Genomic DNA, 22,607 nt, shown 5'->3' on the forward strand with positions numbered 1-22,607 from the left:
AAGAACAACCCTAAATTTAAGAAATTATTTACAACGATTTTTAAGAACAATTAAGAACAATCCTAGGTTGAATATTATTAAATTCATTTTTTTATATGTATATATTTTTGTAAATGATGTAATGGTATTTAAATAATACTATAACAGCACAGAGCCTGACTGAAATGTATTTCCTACAATCTGGCTATTTAAAGAAACACAGAAATGTGTCAACATGCTTGTCGGCTGCATGCAGTTGAAGCAGAACCCATTCTCTCTGATTTTCCATCATACATTTTTGCAGATTAGTGTCTAAAAACAGGTTGTAAATGGCCTTTGACCGCACAGACCCGTCTCTCCAGTCACCGGTGAACTCTAATGGACCTCAGTGTTGATGGCGAGTGCGATTATGGTCAGTTTATGGTGGTGTTTGCGCATATTTGTGCTGATTGTTCCTCAGATCCGCCCCTGGACTGGAGTCTGGCCTGGCTGGCCGTGCTGAGACAGACCTCCCCCGGAGGCGTACAAGGTCAGCGCAGGAATGCCGGGAGATTGGCACCTGGCTAAATCCTACACATGCTCACTTTTTCCACTCTCTGCTGAGACTCCACGTGGATCCTACCTACGAAAACACGGCATTCCTGTGCGTGCCGTCAAACTATATTCCACAGCCACAACACAGCGTGTGCAGACATGCAATAAGACGAGTCTGTCAAATCAACAGGTCAGTGAGAGTCTGAAAACTTGTTGAAGGTGTATTTCACACAACAATGAAAATCATTATCATTTACTCCCCATCATGTGGTTCCAAACTTAAATTGCTTGCTTGCTTATGGTGTTTGGTGATGAGTTTTTGGCTCAAGGTTGCATTTAAAGTCACACCAGAGGTGTTCAGCTGGGTTTAAGACTTGGCTTTTATGCAGACCAGGCAAGTTCTTCCACACTGACTGAATCAAGCATTTCTCTATGAACCTTGCCTAATACACAGAGGTATTGTCAGGTTAGAATAGAAATCTGAAATCTGTTCATCATACAAAGACATTTCATTTTGAAAAGAAGACTTTTTGGAGCTTGAAAATGTAGGCTCATTGACTTGAATGGAACAGTTGAAACATCCATAAAAAAGCCTCTCTTTTGTTTTGCAGATGAAAGAAACTCATATGAGTTTGGAGCTATAAATATAAAAATAAATCTATAATATATAAATTGTAAATATAATAAATATGATCTAAAATTGTAATATATATATATATATATATATATATATATGTATTAAAATATATCATTTAATGTATTATTAAATATAAGTATAAAAATTATATATATATATATTTTTTTTTATCATCATATATATTATATATATCCTCATAAATATATAATATATATTTATGATCATATTTATTATTAAATGTTTATAAAACATGTTGAATATGTATTTTATATTGATATATAAATATTATTACCAATAAATATATGTATATATTTATTTTATATTTTTTTATTATTTGTAAGATGATTATATATATATATATATATATATATATATATATATATATATATATATATAAACTTTGGTTAAAAATAAATATATAATATAAATATAAACATATATTTCATTAAATTCTTTAATTCAAAACAGAATAACAGTTCATCATGCAAAGTCATTTCGTTTTGACTTTTTGGAGCTTGAAAATTTTTTTTAGGCTCATTCACTTGAATAAAAGAAAACTGTTGAAACATTCATAAAAAAAGATAATTTTGTGTTTTTGCAGATGAAAGAAACTCATACGGGTTTGGATCGACTTGAGGGTGAGTAAACAATGACAAGATCTTCATTTTTCAGCGAAATATCTGTTTAAACACAAACGAGATTGTCGGAAACTCTAGAGTTCCCACCTTTGGTTAGGGTCTGTCCCGCCTGGAAAAGCAAACCCATGCCTCAACCCCTCAGCCATTGGGTGGGGTGGCAAACATCTAGGCGTAAAGTGAGGGTCTGGCGCTCCCTTCCATCCCACAGCGTTAACAGACTCCCAGCCGCAGATTTACGGGAGCTGACGAGCGTATGGAAACTCGGCACGCCGGCCGAAGACCTTCTGCCATATTTCAGTTTGCTGTAGCCAATGTCCTGACAAATGCGAGCCTTGCCACTCGAGGGGCTCTCGCTTTTATAAGGCGCATAAAACATCCAGCAGGCAGGCTGTGCTTTGATTTCGGGCCAAAACTGGGCGCAGTGGGTATACTTCAAATTTTGGGAGGTGCCGTTTCAGACTTGCACTCATTTCCTGGATCCGAATATTACAGCAGCGCCACTTGAGAGGCTCAAAAAAACACTTTTCTTGGACTGGAAAGCCTAGGATGGGTTCACAAAGCAGTTAAGCTGAAATCAGGCGTAATTTGATAGGGGATGTGACTCTCAGCCGCTTGGCCTCGAGGGATGTCAGTGGTGTTGGGATGTCAGTGGTGAATGTGATAGAGTGCTGTGCTGATTTTTTTAATTTGGCTGGGGTTCCTCTGCTCCCAGAGGCTTGTTGATAGACACCTGTGTGCCGGGCTGGAGCCGACGAGGCGGTTTCTGGGAGCAGGGAGTCGCCGGTCAGGAGCGGGAGGCGGGCGGGTGTTCGGTTCTCGAAACCCAAACACTTTGCGGTGGAACGAAAACAGGAAAATGAGGGAACTCTGAACAGAAGAGTGTAATTAGTTGACAAACTGAAGTGATGTTAAACCAAGCATAAACCAGAGAGTAACAGTCTTTTTTGTCAGCCGAACCACTTTGATCTAAAATATCTAGTTGAAGTATATAGTTTAACAACATATTTGCATGTTCTCTGGTGCTGGTTAATGGTCATGTGAATATTTCTTTTATTTTTATTTCTATTGTAAATTATGAGTTTGTTTGTTTTTTCTGATGTTTAATTTTTTGCTTTTAGTCACCTCTCGAACCCATAGTGGTCGATGAATACCAGTGGTTTTCAAACTAGGTTAATATATTAAGATATTAATTCAAAAATATGGAATACAATGATTATTAAACACATATTTTGAAATTCATATTAATTAATTAGTTTTATTCTAGATCCTGTTTTTTGAATACTGGTCAGAAATCACAATTATTTTTGTAATTGAAAAGTTTATACACCAGAAAGAGTTATAATAATAATAATAATAATAATAATAATAATAATAATAATAATAATTATTATTATTATTATTATTATTATTATTATTGTTATTATTATATGTATGTATATATATACACACTCACACACATAAAATATTTTAGTTAATATTTATTTTTAAATTTGTATAAAATATATTAAATCTATATTTTTTATAAATCTAAAAAATATAAATATATTTATTTTTAATAATTGTTTAATTTTATAATATTTAAATTTTAAATATTTATTTATTATTTGTTTGTATAATATTTATTATTAAATTAGTTTAAAATATATTAAATATAAATTTTATATAAATATATTTATATATTATATATATATATATATATATATATATATTACATGTTCATAAAATGTTCAGTATATATTTTATGTAAACATAAATATAATGTTTACATATTTATGTATATTTTTGTAACTATTTATTATTTGTAAGATAATATATATATACACAAAATAAAATTATTATACATTTTTATAGAATATATACAAAATGTATTTTATATAAATATATAAATATTAATTAAAAAAATATTAAAATATAAATATATATAAATATAAATATATAATATATATTGTATTATATATTATTTTAAAAATTATATTTTCATTCTTTTATACTTTACAATTTTAGATCAAATTTATTATTAAATGTTCATTAAAATATGCTGAATATGTATTTTATGATAATACATAAATATTATTACAAATAAATATATATTTATTTATTTTTTATAATATGTATTTATTATTTACAATATTATACATATATATATATATATATATATATATATATATATATATATATATAAAATATATCATATACATTATGAAATTTTTATAGAATATCTGAAAAATATATTTTATAGAAATATATAAATATTATTAAAATAATATATAAATATATTTATTTTAATCAAAGTTTAATCATTAGATTATATATATATATAAATAAATATAAATATATATATATATATACACATATATATATATAATTTTAGATCATACTTATAATCATACTTAAATATTATAATATATATAATATATATTTTATTTAAATATATAAATATTACTAAAATAAATATATAAATCCTTGAAATACTACATAAAATATGATTGACAATACTGTGCTTTGCATTCAGCACAGTAACAATATGAAAGAACAAATATGTATTTGCAAACTAAAGTTGAGGTCCCGATCTAATCTTGAAAACCCGAACTGCACAACTTCTCAATTTATACCAACAGTGTTGGTGTTTGAAATGAATTAGCGAAGCCAGGGTGGTCAAACACTTAAACCAAATAGATCTCGAATTGCAAACTCGAAACGGTCGAAAGAAGCTGAACGCCAGGGTCCGAAATGTGTGTCTGGGGACCTGGCAGAACCACGATTTGGCCCCGAAAACCACAAATTAATGTTTACTGTCTTATAAATACTTCTTTACGAGTCGTTGGAGGACATAATGGACTCTGGTAGTAACTAGACCTCAGCTGATGTTGCCCGCCGTTGCTCCTCTTTTCCCTTTCAGACACCTGCACACACACACACACACACACACACACACACACACACACACACACACACACACACACACACACAGTCTTTTCTCTCTGCCTCTGTTCTTCTTCTCGTCTGTGTCTCTGCCAACCTCACTGTGCGCCTGTGTTCTCTCGTTCCCCTCGCATGGGGCGCCTGTTTTCTCAAAGCGAGACCACCCTCCCCTCAATGCTCGCCCCCCTCCGAGGCCTGGCAGCCAGACAAGGTCAACATGACAGGATTTTTTCCCCCCTCCTTCCCTCTTTCTCTCACCCTTTATCTCCCTGCGTTTCTTTGACTTCGCTCAGCTGAGCGGCAGGCTCCTCCCAAACACCAAGGGCCTTTCATCTTCTGTCTCCGTCTAAGAGAGCAAACAAGGGACAGAGCCATAGAGAGGCGGGAGGAGCGTGTACCTGGAGAGCTACAAAACGTATATAGCACTTCATCTCCGTGTGAGAGATGGAGCGATAGCTTGGCGTGCAAAACAACAAATAAAGCAGAGCAGCTGTTTGCTGTCGGATGTACATTTCAGAGGCAAGCAGCCAAAATCAGACGCTCGTTTTTAAATACACTATATCTGATGTTGTGTTTATAGATTAGAGATATACAGTGACGCTGGACCACAAAATCAGTCTTAAGTAGCAGGGGTATCCACTCTTAAAAATAAAGATGCTTCACGATGCCATGGAAGAACCTTTTTTGTCTAAATGGTTCCATAAAGAACCTTTAACATCTGAAGAACCTTTCTGTTTCACAAAAGGCTCTTTGTGGCGAAAGAAGGTTCTTCAGATTATAAAAAGGTAAGACAGAGATGGTTCTTTAAAGAACCTTTGACTGAATGGTTCTTTGTGGAACCAAAAATGGTTCTTCTATGGCATCGCTCGAAAAGCACCTTTATTTTTAAGAGTGTGTTTGTAGCAATAGACAAAAATACATCGTATGGCTCAAAATAATCAACTTTTCTTTTATGCCAAAAATCATTAGGATATTAAGTAAAGATCATGTTCCATGAAGATATTTTGTATATTTCCTACTGTAAATTTATCAAAATTAATTTTTGATTATTAATATGCATTGCTCAGAACTTCATTTGGACTTTAAAGGCGATTTTCTCAATATTTTAATTTTTTGCACCCTCAGATGCAAATATATTGCCAATTATTGTCCTATCTTGACAAACCATACATCAATGGAAGCTTTCAGATACATCTCAACTTAAAAACATTGATTGAGTTGGATTCATTCCTGTGAATTGCTTTAAACTGATCCTTTTTATGAATTAACTAGACTCTTATTCGATTTATTTGCATCAAAACATAAAAAACAAAATGTTGCATAGTTTTCATATATTAAAATGTTTTCATAAAAACATGCTGCTGAATATTTCTGTTTAGGTTTTTTTCCCCTGTTTTATAGACGCATTTAATAAAAATATTAAAAATAATGCGCTTTCTGCTTTTATTATTTTATATAATATATAATAAATATGAATAAATACATAAATATAACATTCAAAATCATTAAAAGGCTGCAAATATCAGCATATCAACTTTATTTGGTTTGGTCAATATTGCTGTGATTTTATTACACTTTTTTTATTTGCCCATTAAGTTTTCTTAAACACATAACACTTGTTTTAGGACCCTTCTTTCATTATATTTTAATAAAATAATAATGGATTTATTCATGTGAATTACTTTCAATTAATCAACTTGACTCTGATTTCATTCATTTGCATCAAAACATAAAAAATGTTCACAGAAGGTTTTCATATATTAAAATGTTTTCATAAAATATGTTGCTGAATATATAATAATATGTATGAAATAAAAATAATGAATAAAAATAATATGCTCTTTGCTTTGATTATTTTTAGATTTATTAAACTTTCATCTTATTATTATTATTATTATTAGATTATTTTTAGATTTAATCAACTTTATTTGGTTTGTTTTTGGCAGAATACAGTACTGAGTTTCAGTACTGCAGTGATTTTATTGCACTTTTTATTCACCCAATAATTTTTCTTAAAGACGTGATACCTGTTTTATGACCTTTCCCTTAAGACTGAAACATTTTAATAGAATCTCTGATTTAGTAACAAAAGAGCTGGATTCATTCATGGGAATTACTTCAAAATGATTGTTTCAGTGAATCAATTTGACTTTGATTTGATTTACTTGCATCAAAACATTAACAATATTCAAAGAAGGTTTTCATATATTAAAATGTCTTCATTAAAATGTCTGTTTAGTATTTTTTGTTGTTTTATAGGTACATCTTTGCTTTGCTTTGATTATTGTTATATTTAGATTTAGATATTTACTGTTTTATTTCTTAATAAATACAGTAAATATGAGTAAATGTCATCAAAAGGCTGAAAATATCAACGTTTGTTTGGGGTTTGTTTTTAAGGAAACACAGAACTGTTTTTCAGCTGTGATTTGATTGCACTTTTTTATTTGCCCATTAAGTTTTCTTAAAGACATAAGACTAGTTTTTGGCTCTTCCTTCATTTTAAGACTAAAACAATTTAACTGATTTAATAAAAAAAAATAATAAATTGTAAAATGCAAGTTGGATTGATTTCCGTGAATCACTTCAAGCTGATTGTTTCATTAAATCAACTCGACTCTGATTCAATTCATTTGCATCAAAACAAAAAACAAAACATAAGTTCACAGAATTTTTTTTTTATTAAATATATGAAACTGTTTTCATAAAAATGTATTTTATGTTTGATGCAAATTAATCAAATTAGAATCACATTGATTCACTTTTTAAGTGATTCACAGGAATGAATCCAACTCGCTACTTTTGTTACTAAATGTTTGAATGAAACAAGTTTTATGTCTTTATGAAAACATAGGCCAAATAAAAAGTGGAATAAAATCACTGCAGTATTTTCCCCAAAACGAAAAAAGTTGGTATTTTAAGCCTTTTGATGATACTGAATGTCATGTTTATGTATTCCCAAATATTTAATGTATTTATAAAGAAATAAAACAGTAAAATATCTTGTCTAAAAATAAATCTAAAAATAATCAAAGTATATATTTTTTATATTTTTATTATATGCACCTATAAAACAACAAAAGATGCTTTTCAGCAAATATTTATCAGCATATTTTATGTAAACTTTTTAAAGTGGCACACTGCAGGTGAATAGGGTAAAACTAACTATTAACTAATAGTTATCACCTTACTCAGTTGATTTCTAAAATGTAAAGTTTCAATATGCAAATGAAGCATTGTTTATTTAAATATGCACTAATTTGCATTTCTAGTACAAAAATCTAAACACTGGAATGAAGTCAGTTTCATTTTTTTGACATATTAAAGTCAAATGCTTTTACACTTTTTGAGTATTCCATTTTGTCACTCCATAATTCAGAAAGCAGGCAGAAAACAATAGATTTTTTTTTTTTTGTTTTTTTGTTTTTTTTACAGTTTTTTGGGGAACAAAATGTTGCATTAAAAATCAAGCAAATTTTATATGAACAAATCCCTTTGTAAAAACCTTCAGGATATAGTCAATAATAAAAATGTAAAGTCTGGTGTGTGTAAGTGCCACTGAAGTGGAGATTTATTGCTCAGTGTAGAAGAAAAAACTCATTTTGAAAAAAAAAACGGCCTTTAAAAATATAAATTGGAATTGAAATCTAAAGACAAAAATAGATCAAATGCTATGAACACTTATAGCATAAAAAACACTTTATGAAACACCAAAAAGCCCAAAATCTCAAACTTGACAGGTGCATGAAAAAACAGTGTCTCCCCTTAAATATTTTGCATATGTTCGGTGAACATTTTTTATGTTTTGATGCAAATCAATCACATCAGAGTTGAGTTCATTCATTAAAACAGTTGGTTTGAAGTGATTCTTCTTACTGCTTTTGTTACTAAATGACAGACTATGAAATGTTTCAGTCTTAAAATGAAGGAAGGGTCACAAAATTTGAGAAAACTTAATGGCCAAATAACATCACTGCAGCATTGAAAACCAGTCCTTGTGGAAACCATGTTTGGAAACCAAGGATTTTTTCATGACTAGAAACACTATTTATTTGAAATAGTAATCTTGTGTAAGATTTTCAATGTCTTTACTGTCAGTTTTGATCAGTTCAATGCACATTTGCTGAATATAAGGGGAGACGCTGCAGGCAAAAACACAGTTTTTTCATGCACCTGTCAAGTTTGAGATTTTGGGCTTTTTGGTGTTTCATAAAGCGTTTTTTCAAACTAGTGGAAAGAAGTCTATTTGTGTCAATAGATTTCAAGTACAATCCATATTTTTAAAGGCCGTTTTCTCAAAATGAGTTTTTTCTCCTACACTGAGCCATAAATCTCCACTTCAGTAACACTTACACACACCAAACTTCACATTTTTACTCCTGTCTATATTTTGAAGGTTTTACAGAGGGATTTGTTCATATATAATTAGCTTGATTTTATACATTTTATTCCCCGCAAAATGGTACAAAATACATTGTTTTCTATCTGTTTTTTTTTTCTGAATTATGGAGACAAAATGAGATTCCCAAAATCCGGTCTGTAAAACCACTCTAATATGTCAAAAAAATTAAACAAGATTTTTGAAAGTGACTTCATCCAGTGTTTAGGCGAGACACTGCAGGTGAATAGGGTAAAAAAAAAAAAAAAAAAAAAAAAACCTAATAGTTGTCACCTTACTTACTCAGTTGATTGATTACATTGATAGTTGCAAACATTTTTTGTATTACAAGTTTTCTAAAATGTAAAGTTAAAATATGCAAATGAGCCATTATTTAATGATATATGCACTAATTTGCATACATTTCTAGTACAAAAATCTAAACACTGGATGAAGTCAGTTCTATTCTTGTTTAATTTTTTTTTTTTTTTTTTTTTTTGACATATTAGAGTCATGTTTTTACAGAGGGGATTTTGGCTATCTCATATTGTCACTCCATAATTCAAAAATAAAACAATCTCAAACTTGACTGGTGCTTGAAAAAACGTTTTTGAGTTGAGTTGATTCATTGAAACATTCATTTGAAGTGATTCACAGGAATGAATCCAACTTACTGCTTTTGTTACAAAATCAGAGACTGTTAAAAACGTTTCAGTCTTAAAATGAAGGAAGGGTCACAAAACTAGTCTTATGTCTTTAAGAAAACTTAATGGACAAATAAAAAGTGTAATAACATCACTGCAGCACTGAAAACCAGTCCTTGTGGAAACCATGTTTGGAAACCAATGACTAAAAACACAATTTATTTGAAATAATAATCTTGTGTAACATTTTCAATGTCATTACTGTCAGTTTTGATCAATTTAATGCCCATTTGCAAAAACACTCTTTTTTCATGCACCTGTCAAGTTTGAGATTTTGGGCTTTTTGGTGTTTCATAGTGTTTTTTTAAGACTAGTGAAAGGAAAACACCCAAAAGACACTGTTAAGTGTTTCTTTTATAGCACTTTATCTATTTGTGTCAATAGATTTCAATTACAATCCATATTTTTAAAGGCCGTTTTCTCAAAATGAGTTTTTTCTCCTACACAGAGTCATAAATCTCCACTTCAGTAGCACTTACACACACCAAACTTCACATTTTTATTCCTGTCTATATTCTGAAGGCTTTTACAGAGGGATTTGTTCATATTTCATATTTATACAACATTCTATTCCCCGCAAAACGGTAAAAAAATACATTGTTTTCTATCAGTTTTTTCTGAATTATAGAGACAATATGATATACCCAAAATCCCTTCTGTAAAAACATGACTCTAAGATGTCAAAAAAATTAAACAAGAATAGAACAGACTTCATCCAGTGTTTAGATTTTCATACTAGAAATGTATGCAAATTAGCGCTCATTTGTAAATAATGCTCATTTACATATTAAAACCTAACATTTTTGAAAACTTGTGATAGAAAAAATGTTTGCAGTTATCAATGTAATCAATCAACTGGGTAAGCAAGGTGATAACTATTAGTTAATTTTTTTTTTACCCTATTCACCTGCAGTGTTAGCCTGGGTGTCCCCATGCTGCCTTCCGCGCAGCACGATTTTATTCACGCTGGAAGGCAGCATGGAAACCAAATTTTCACCTCAGGAACCAATCACAGAACGGGGAGGGAGCAGCAAGACGATGACGCCTTCTATGCGACTCACCGAAGCAGTTTGTTTATAACTATGGATCCAGCATGGCAGCAAGTTATCATTCGATGCAGCCGTTCACACGTCGCGCCTAAAAATGCGTGTCTACATTTGAAATAACAAACTTTAGCGCGCAAAAGACGCGACATGTGAACGGCCCCTTAGATAATGTTCTAAGTAGTTTAGAACGCAATTTTATTTTGAAAAAAGAGCAACTTTTGCCGTTAAACCATCGCTCTGTATACGTCATCCGGTATGATTGAAACGATTGGCTATGAGCTACGCACGGGTGCATTTGATAGACATTCGTAGCGCCCAATAAACGGCTCTGGGCATTCGTAAACCACGCCTCAAATACGAGAAAATGAACATGTGATTCCCAGACCACGAATCATGACGAAGTCATAACGTGGTCTGGTGTTAGCCAGGCTACTGCAGTGTCTCGCCTTAAAAAAAATCTTACTGACCTCAAAACGTTGAATAGTAGTAGATGTATGGTCTAGCCCTAAGTTTCCAAAACAAAACATCGAACAGCATGATACGTTCTCATAAGGCTAAATTCCTTCTAAGTAATCAATAAAAGCATCTACATTGTCAATTCCCAGTTTTTTTTAACACACAAAGCTATTGACGGACCTACTCCTCTTGTTCACAGTAGAGCAGACTCTAGTTACAATTCACTGTAGATTTAACAAAAAGTCCCAAAGTTTCCCGTTCAACAGTCTCAGCCGCGTGCCAAAGTTAACAGAGATACGCGGACAGCAGGACAGGACGACTGGAAAAGAGTCGTATCCCCTGATCGCTTTATAATGAGGCCCAACGCATGAACATTCGCTTCATCTTTCTTTCAAACTGAAGACGTGCCGCTCGCGATGTACAGGAACAGCAGATCATGGAAAGAAGGCGGCAGCCTCGGATTCTCGCGCACAGTGACGGGAATGAATTTGCCCGGACATGGAGCCAAGCCCAGGCCCAGACTTGAGAGAGCCTTGTTTCTCTTTCTGAAATGCTTCACGTCCCTCCCTGCCCTCTTTCTCCTTTCATACGGCAGAATTATGCGCTTATTGTGTTCCAGTTGTGTTATTGTGGCTGTACTGGAGGATCCAGGCTGTTGGCTTTGCAAGTAAATAATAATATAAAGCAGCTGTGCTTCCAGTTTAACTGCTGAAGCCCTTGGCCCGTTACGATCCAGTGCGCTGCTTATTGCTAACAGCTTACAGCTGGAAAACAATGGTGGTGATGTGGCCCTGCGACTCAGAGTCATGTGGCAAAGAGCAGTCTCACGTTTCTTGAACTTTACTAGTGGTATGAGCTTTTCAATGGCTCATGCTGATATATAGAGCAGCCACATTCGTACACACCTTTTCACTTTTTGCTAGTACTATCTTTCCTATCTTAGAATAATCAGAAAGTCTTCAAACTATGGAATACAAATGGGAACTTAACATGTAGTGACTAAAACAAATATTGAACGAAAACTCTCTTATGAGCTTGTTTTTTTTTGTGTGTAGCTTAACATTTAGCCTAATTTTATTGATTTATATAACTGATTTTATGATGTTTAAGCATTTTGGTGTTTCAAATGGTCTTTAAGATAATGAGGGACATAAATTCATTCAACTTTTGACTGGTAGTGTATGTGTATGTTGTCTGTTAATGTATATAAAAAGCATTTAATGATTTCTTTAAAAAAATATATAGATAGATAGATAGATAGATAGATAGATAGATAGATAGATAGATAGATAGATAGATAGATAGATAGATTAAAAATATCTATATGATTAATAAAAATTTGTTTATTCGTAATAGATTGTTCTATTTTAAATTAATTTATATGTATATAAATGTATAAATATATATTTATTTTTCTATATATTTTTTAATTAAAAAATGAATTAAAAATCTATATAAAAAAATTAAACTATACATGCACACACACATATCATAATTTTATTTACATATAATTTTTTTACATTTTTAATATACATGCACAAACTAATATATCATTGTTTTTTTATTCCTTATTTATTTTTATATGTAAATATTAAAACAAATTAATCATATATATTTATTTTTATTTTTAATATATATTTTTTTATTTAAAAATGAAACAAAAATATAATTAATCAAAATTTATTATAAACATTTTATTTACATTTTTAATATATATGCACAAACTCATATATCATTATTTTATTTATTTTTAATATATTTTCTATATGTGAAAATTTAAACAAATTAATCATATATTTTTTATTTAAAAATAAAACTAATAATCTATATAAAATGCTAAAAATTAAACTGTACATGACAAACTCATATATCATTGTTTTATTTGTTAAATATATTTGTATATAATATTATTATTTTAATATTATTTAACATTTACATTATTTTTGTTATTTATAAATACATAACATATTTAAATATTTTTTATAATTAAAATTGAAACAAATTGCATATATATTTTAAAATATATACAATATTTTTTTATATATTTACAAAATTGTATTTATCTATAATTTTTTATTTTTAATATATATTTTTATTTAAAAATAAAAAAACTAAAATCTATACATATACCCACGTATATCATAATTTTATTCATCTATTATCATTTTATTTATTTGTTATATATTTTTCTGAAAAGTGTGTCCAAACTTTTGACTGGTAGTGTGTATATATATATATATATATATATATATATATATATATGTATGCATGTATATATATTCCCTAAAGATTTATAAACTCCTAACCTTTGACCTAAGCACTTGTTTTGGGTTTCTTTTCCTGCTCTGTTAATAATTTTTCTCTCATATTTCCTCTCATTTTGTTGCAGTGGTTTGAAGGAGAAAGTAAGTGGCTGAAAGACATAAAAGAAAACATAAAGTGGAAAGTGTGCGGACGCTGTACTCCGTCTGTGTTTACTTTGGAGGGGTTTCACCGGAGCACCAGGCCTTTGGCAGCCCAAAGACGCAGGGACGGGTGGCGCGGACCATCCTCGGGTGTCCCGTGAAGGTGCCGAGAGGGGGGGAGAGAAAAGAAAAAGAGCGAGGGGTCCTCGGGCTGGGGCGGGAACGGGCTCCGCGCAGCAGGGAGGACGTGAGCGAAACGTTCCAAGAGGAAACGGTGAGGCCACGCTGTGATTAGTGGTTGCAGTTTAACTGCAGAAAAATGCATGGTCCAAGCCCAGCGAGAGAGGGTGGTTTCACTGGTCTCACCGAGCCCGTATGACTCAGGGTCTCTGCACTCCTATCAGCCCTGGTGAAAGTTTGTTTGCACAGCTCTTTTCTGCACGACGGTCTTTAAAATTGCGTTTTGTGGCATTTCGAAGCATTTAAAAAAAATTGGCTTTTCTGGAACTACAATAAACAGTCACATTTATGCTTTTATCCAAATGGACTTATAACAAGAGGAACAAAATCTGTTAGTCAAAGTGCCAACATATATTACACATATTTATGCCAGGTACATTTCTTCCGACAATATTAAAAATTGTACACAAGGGAGTTTTCAAAGTGATCCAATAGACGAACCTTTTAGAACCTTGAGTGAATTTAAAAGATTCCATGAACGTTAAAGGTTCTTAATGGAACCTTTATTTTTAAAAGAAGTAGAATTCGGAATCTTTACGGAATCTCTGATCATTTGAGTGTGGAATTCCACGTTGTAGGACTCTTTGTTAAATTCCCAGCCGAACTGACCTCCCCAGACCCTCCTCCCACCTTTTAGCGAATGCTAAACATTTATTCCAAGTGGATGTCAGTTGTCTCTATCCTGAAGTAATGCAGAAGAGCATCTGAAATTCCCATCACCGAGGCATCTCATACTTTCAATACTCTCAATTCCATTGCCGAACCCTCCTGAGGTTGTAAATCTATCCCACATGGAGGATCACGGGTGTCAGTGCGAAGGCTGAATGCCCTGTATGGGTTGCAGCCTCTAAATACCTTAAGGGTTGTTTAATTGTGGCTTCAAAAAAACCATAAAGCAAATTACTTGGTGCTACTAGATATTTAACAACCAGCAGAGACACCCAAGAATGCACTTTTGGTGCGCAGACTAGCAATTACGAACAGAAAATGGCACAAATGAAAAGTAGCAGTTCACTCGAAATTAAATTCTGGTGTTATTTACTCATGTCTTTCCAAATCTATTATAAGGAGGATTTTATCACGGGTCCTGTTTATTGTAATGGTGAAAGTCTGAAAAGTGCTTCTGCATTCTATTTCATAACTAAGTCATAACTTTGTTTGTGGAGTAGACTGAACAGAGCGATTTAAGTCTGATTGACACTCATAAATAAAGGTTCCAAAAGGTAGTTTTTGCAGTGATGCCATAGAAGACGCATTTTGGGTTCCTCAAAGAACCTTTTTCCAATTATAATGAACATTTTGTGTAATAACATATAAATGTTCATTGGCATTGATAGTTCCATTAAGAACCTTTACCATCCATAGAATCTTTCCATTCCACAGAAGGTACTTCATAGTGGGAAAAAAAGGTTCTTTAGATTTTTTAAAAAGGTTCTTTTAAGAACTTTTCACTGAAAGGTTCTTTATGGAACCCAAAATGGTTCTTCTATGGCATCACTGTAAAAAAAAAAGTTGATTCCACATTTTGGAACCTTTATTTTTAAGAGTGTGGATGTTAAAATTTCATAATGGAACCATCAAAACACCTTTTTATTTTTAAGAGTGTGTGTGCAACAAGTTTGACATCAGTGGTGTTATTGATTTTTATGTCATTATATATGACATTATATCATTGACATCCAACCTGGCATGACACTTTTTGACTTTTTGTTCAATGAAATGTATGACTAGTTCACCAAAAAATGAAAAGTATTTCCCAAAGATCCTTTCAGTGAACAGCTCTTAAAGTAACCATTTCTTTCTGGAAGGACATTTTAATAACCCAAAGAGCCTTTTTCTACTACAAAGAACCTTTTGTGGAATGGAAAGGTTCCATGGATGCTAAAGGTTCTTTTTGGAGCCACAGATGCAAATAAAGAACCTTTTGTGGAATTGAATGGTTCCATGCATGTCAAGGGTTCTTTTTGGATCCATAGATGCCAATAAGGATCCTTTTGTTGAATTGCACGGTTCCATGGACGTTAAAGGTTCTTTTTAGAACAACAGATGTCAATAAAGAAATTTTTGTGCAATGGAAAGGTTTAATGGATGTTAAGGGACTTTTTGGAACATCAAAATAAAATGCCAATAAAGAAACTTTTGTGGGATGTAACAGTGCTATAGATGTTAAAGGTTCTTTTTGGAACCAAAGATGCTAATAAAGAAACTTTTGTAGAATTGAAAGGTTCTATGAATATTTAGGGTTCTTTTTGGAACCATAGATGCCAATAAATAAACTTTTGTGGAATTGATAGGTTCCATGGATGTTAAGAGTTCTTTTTGGAACCATAGAAGCCGATAAAGAACCTTTTCTGGAACTGAAAAGTTCCATGGATGTTAAAGGTTCTTTTTGGATCCACAGATGCCTCTAAAGAACTTTTTGTGGAACTGAAAGACTCCATGGATGTTTAAAGGTTCTGTTTGAAACCATTGCAGCCAATAAAGAACCTTTGTGGAACTGAAAGATTCCATGGATGTTGAGGGTTCTTTTTGGAACCATGGATACCAATAAAGATTTTTTGTGGAATTGAACGGTTCCATGGATGTTAAAAGTTTGTATGTACACGTGGGGCGGAAATATCAAAATAGAGGCGAGGTCCTGTTAGGCTATGGGTGTGTTTGTTTTGGTCCTTTCAAATATCAACATCGTTTTGCAAAAAATGCTTAGTGGATCTTCAAAGGTTCTTTTTAGAAACACAGGTGCCAATAAAGAATCTTTTGTGGAACTGAAGAGTTCCATGAATGTCAAGGGTTCTTTTTGGAACCATAGATGCCAATAAGAAAACTTAAGTTTTTTAAGAGTGTGAACAAAAAAAGTCTGAAACATTATTCAAAATATCTTCTTTTGTGTCCCACAGAAGAAAGAAAAAGGTAATATGTGTTTGGAACAACTTGAGTATGAGTAAATAAAGACAGAATGTTTATTTTTGTGTGAACTATTGTGTGAAATATTGGCCTATTTCTCACACAAAGCTGGCTTGGGAAGATTCTGCATAGTTTTATGGAGTTTTATAGACCCAGCGTTTGATCATGGTGCTGGAGTTCCACTGATTCATGGGCAAAACTCTCCCAAACATCTTCAAATGCTAACCAAACCAAGCACTCCTTTTGGTCTTTTGTCAAATGTTGTGTTTAGGCCTCGCAGCGTGCACACATAAGGACGTGTCCTAAGCCTCGCGTATTCTCTCCGCTTGGCCCCACGGTTCGAGTAAAGACCAGGCCGGGGCCCCTCTTTAGTCACTGAGCATTAGAGAGCGTAATGGGCATGAATTCACAGAAGCGCTTCAGGGTGGGTCATATTTGGCAAACCATTCTGAGCATCGAGAGGAACAAGCGGTATATTCACTGGCCAGACCCCTCACAAAAGTACGCCAAAGCCTCGGCGTGCCAAGATCTCAGATTTCTGCAACGTTCAGCTCTGCTTTAGCTTACGGACCTTCACTTCATATGCGAGCCAGAAGCCTTTCTTTCCAGTACGTTGCGAAACAGGCGGTCCTATCGCAGAGCTGTCGGTCCGCGCGGCGAAAACACCAGTCGACGCCAGCACGCACAGCTGGAGGAGAGCATACGATGAAGTGAGGACTCGGCGGCAATAATATGAGATGTTTGCACAGCAGCATAAGGCAGAAAGCTGTGCACATAGACACTTAAAAGCCAACAAGAAATGACATCTGGCCAATCCAGGTCAATTTTGGGGCATCTCAATGCAGTTTCAACAGAATGCATGTATTGCCAAATGAAAAAAGCACAACACGAAGAGGTCAAATGTCATGCAAACCATTGGACAAACTACACAGGCTTAGGCTTCAATAAAGGCAATTCCCTCTCAAATGCAAACCAGGCTCAATTAATAAATCAACCCCATGCGCAAGCTTTATTCAAGAGCGTTTTTGTGCAAGATGCCCCTCTCGCTGTTGGTTAACTATGTCCTGGCAGGCATCTTCTTTATCAATGGCCCCATGTGTAGCAGCCAATGAGGACGGGCTCCATTCCAAACCACATCTCAATGTGCTCACAATTAAGCACAGGGACACTGGAATCGCCTAATTGGATGATGACTGCTTTATGTCCAGGCCTCAACCACTATGGACAATAACAGTAACTTTGCCAGAATGCATCATATTTGCATGCAACATTTCAATTTTTACGCATGCATCCTGCCCTGTACGAATATAAGTAAAGACAACAAACTCATCACATGATGCTAGATTTACTACTTGCTCCCAGACATTCTGTCTGGTATTTAAGTGCATTAGTGCAAGCACCGTTTCTCATTCTGTGGAGGCACTACAGGCGTCAACTCCTGAGAAATCACACAGACCAGGGCATAAACGCTCTTGGAAAACAGGTCAGGGTCTTTCTGCTACCCTAAGTGACCGTGCTCGGTGGACAAAGCTAACTATGCATGCTTATATTGGCACGGCAGTGCACTCGAGATCAATGATGCAAGGTTGCAGTGCCATCTGAGTTCATTAGACTGGCTTACCTTCTGTAAAAGCTCCTGGATGTGTTATGGCCCAGCACTGGTCTCCACCTTAAACTTTCCAAGGGGGGATGTTTGCTCCAATTCCTTTGGATTGCAAAATGAAGAGTCAGTTTTTAAGCAAGGCCCGGCAGATTATGCAAAAGGACCTGTAAGACACTGTCACCAGTGGCTGAATAATCTACTGCTGTCTGAAAGCATCAGACTGTTGTCTGGACACGCATGACAGTGTTGGAGAAGGCAGAAAACTCAAGTCTTGCGAGGATAAAGAAGAAAAAAGGCGTCAATCCAGAGTGAATGCGACGGATTTAATAGTTTATGTCAGTTTCAGGCCATGAGGATCTATTCTCATGAAGAAGAAACCCGTTCAATGCATGTGTGTGTGTGTGTGTGTGTGTGTCAACACAGTGTCCGTACTGTTATGATCGACTCTGGAAGGACTGCTTAAGAGCGATGCGCTAAAGAAACAAACAAAAACCGATCGGAGTGACCGTTGTCTTGGCATCAAGGTGCATCGCTTGCTGGCGGCGCTGGTCCAGAGGGGTTTTTTAATGGGTGGTCGTGCGCAAAAAAGGCGATGGAGAGGAGACGTCCCCCTTTTTAGCTTCGTGTCCGGATGGTGTCTCCGTGTCGGGTTTGCGATTTCCTCAGTCCTGGGGCCTTAGTGTTGTCCTTGGAGACAGTGTGTGGTGTGGTGGGTCTCCAGCACCCCGGACGCGAGCCTGTCCGTGTCTCCTCTCCTCTCCTCGGGCGCAGCGGGCGGAGGGATCAGCCCTGACTGACTGTGACTCTGCCAGCTCAGCGCATGTGTGCTGCTCCGCCCCATCCAGCGCTGAGGAGGCCGTCCTGGGCGTCCGTCCAAACAAACTCCCCTCCCTTCCTCCCTCCAGCGCCCTCAAGATTTTTATTGGCATGGTAATAAAGCTTTTTATCGCCGAAGCTTTAATAAACATTACCTCCTTAGACCCTTTCCCTCAGATCTATTCATTTCGCCTGAGCATAGTGGACACTCTTGCTTAATTTCTTTGAGATTATTCATTATAATATAATATTTAGTGCTGGGCAACGATTAATCGCGATTAATCGCATCCACAATAAATTTTAGGTTTATATATGTGTGCTGTGTATATTTATTATGTATATATATAATTACAAGTATGCATAATAAATATATACAGTATTTTTATTTTGGATACAATCGTTGCACAACACTACAAAATTATATATATTTATTTTATTCTTTATTTGACTCTGTAACTCTAGCACTCTCTATTCTAATTCTATTCTTTAAAAAAACTTGACCCTTTAAGACTTGCACTCCATTTATTTTCCAACTGCTTGTTTTCTTTAAAAAAGTAACACTAGCTTCTCTGTTCTTTATGCATTCTATTTATTTGTTTTCTCTTTATTTATTATGTAATCAACAAAAAAGCCTCTTTTTCTATTCTATCTGTTTTCTCTTTATTTATTTTATAGTTAAAAAAAACTTGCTACATGAACTGTGTTAGGCTAACTTAGACTTTGTTGATTTTGATTGCTTCCATTATCTTCATTTGTAAGTCGCTTTGGATAAAAGCATATGCTAATTGACTAAATGTAATATAATATAATATAATATAAATTTATTAAAATCAGTACTTGCGATATGTTTCTTTATTGGTGTATTACATCATGTATAATTATATTTTCGTAAATATACATCATATATTTTGATCATATAAATTAATTACATTTAATTAAATATTTATTATTTTTATTATTACTAAAGTTTATTTGTATATAATTAAAATAATTAAAATAAATAAAATAAATTATAAAATAATTTCCAATGCAACAAAACATAAAGAATACAAAAAAATATTTAAGGAAAAAATATGCATATTACCAAATTATAATAAGAAAATATATATAGAATTATAAATTATAATGAATATAATATTACATGTGTATAATAATACTGATATTCATATTAAATTTAGAATATGAAAATGAAAATTCAAAATCACTGTGAATGAATTATTCTGACTAAAATAGTTTGCAAAAAAAAAACATAAAAATAAAATGAAATAAAATAAAATATTAATAAAAAAAACTAACAAAGGCAATTTTAGACTCAGGAAGTTCATTAAAGTAGCAAATATATGTTTTCACGTTTTACAGTGTTTTTACATCGTTGTAAGTATGTTTGTTTCTGGTTTCCCTAGGTGAGGTTTCATCTTTCAGGTAAATGTGAGTTTTTGCTTGATTTCAGCTGAACGTTTTTGTAGTGACTAAGCCACGAGGTGAACACTATAACAATTAATTGTAAATTTCTGTATATGCATACATTTTGTTGAGCTGATCTTTATTATTTACTTTCCCAGGCTCGTTTAAGTTCAGCTTGACTAATTGTCTGATATTGAGCCTTTACAGAATATCATAACATAATTTTACCTTTGTTAATTGTATTTTTAATATTAAAAACTATATTAAATCAAATATTTACTACTATAATATATCTCCTGTATTCATTCCCAAAATCTGTAAGGCTGTTTTGTTTGTAGTAGAGCTGAACTGGGTGACCACTAGATGGCAGCTGCCCAAAGCTGCACTGATAGTCAACATGAGGACAAAAAGAAAAATCCTATAAAATAGTATTATGTTTGTCTGTGCATATGCAAATTGTCAATTTTAGGTTTACATCGGTGACAAATAGAAGATACTGTTTCTGTTGAATCAGATCAGACGAAGAAATGGACTGAAAGCAAAACAAATGTGAACAAATTTATATTACTGTTGAGCATGTGAGGTAAAAACCTGTAATAAAAGACCATATTTTATGCACCTTGCATTAGCAGCCGTTTTAATGTATTAAGGGGAGACACTGCATTCAAAAACACAGTTTTTTCATGCACCTGTCAAGTTTGAGATTTTGGCTTTTTGGTTTTTCGTAGTGTTTTTTTTTTCAGATTAGTGAAAGGAAACACCCAAAGGACACTGTTAAGTGTTTCTTTTATAGCACTTTATCTATTTGTGTCAATAGATTTCAATTACAATCCATATTTTTGAAGGCCGTTTTCTCAAAATAAGTTTTTTCCCTATACACTGAGCCATAAATCTCCACTTTAGTAGCACTTACACACACCAAACTTCACATTTTTATTCCTGTCTATATTCTGAAGGTTTTTACAGAGGGATTTGTTCATATATAATTTGCTTTATTTTATACAACAATTTTATTCCCCCCAAAACTATAAAAATATATTGTTTTCTATCTGTTCTAAGTATTTTCTGACTTATGGAGTGACAAAATGAGATATCCAGAATCCCCTCTGTAAAAACATTTGACAAGAATTTTTAAACTGATTTTATCCAGTGTTTAGATTTTATCCAGTGTTTAGTTTTTAAATTAGCCCATATTTAATCAAATAATAGCTCATTTGCATATTTAAACCTAACATTTTAGAAAACTTGTAATACAAAAAATGCTTGCAATTATCAATGTAATCCATAAACCGGGTAAGTAAGGTGATAACTATTTTTATTTTTATTTTTTTTACCCTATTCACCTGCAGTGTCTTGCCTTAAATGGTAATGTAATTAATAAATAATAAATGAGCAAGCTTAATCAATAACTAAGTTAGGCTATTATTTAATATATTTATTATTATTTACATTTCTGTTATTATTTATATCATAAGATTTATGTCTTTGTTCATTAAATTATTTTATAATTTTATTATCAACTGCTAGACTGATTTAATGGGGTTCAGTGGGTTTCCTATGCAGATTTTATGCAGAATTATTCCTAAAACAATCCCAACCTTATATATATATATATATATATATATATATATATATATTTTTTTTACATAAATAGATATGTTTATATAAATATATATATTTATAATATAAATATTATACATACTTGGTACATAATGTAGTAAAATAATATATATATATATATATATATATATATATATATATATATATTATATATATATATATATATATATATATATATATATATATATTATATATATATATATATATATATATATATATATATATATATATATATATATATATATATATATATATATATATATATATATATATATATATATATATATATATATATATATATATATATATATATATATATAT

General features: G+C 32.7%; 1 protein-coding gene across 1 annotated transcript in view; it reads right to left on the minus strand.

The window, feature by feature from the left end:
• The window catches only part of LOC141295254 (zinc finger protein GLIS2-like), a 65,332-nt gene extending 46,112 nt beyond the window's left edge, over positions 1-19,220 (minus strand). The window contains exon 1 of the mRNA XM_073826495.1: positions 18,465-19,220. The gene's annotated coding sequence lies outside the window, so the exon portion shown is untranslated. The remainder of the gene's footprint in view (positions 1-18,464) is intronic.
• Between the last annotated feature and the right edge of the window lie 3,387 nt (positions 19,221-22,607).

Source organism: Garra rufa, chromosome 1, assembly GCF_049309525.1.
Source record: "Garra rufa chromosome 1, GarRuf1.0, whole genome shotgun sequence".
NCBI lineage: Eukaryota > Metazoa > Chordata > Actinopteri > Cypriniformes > Cyprinidae > Garra > Garra rufa.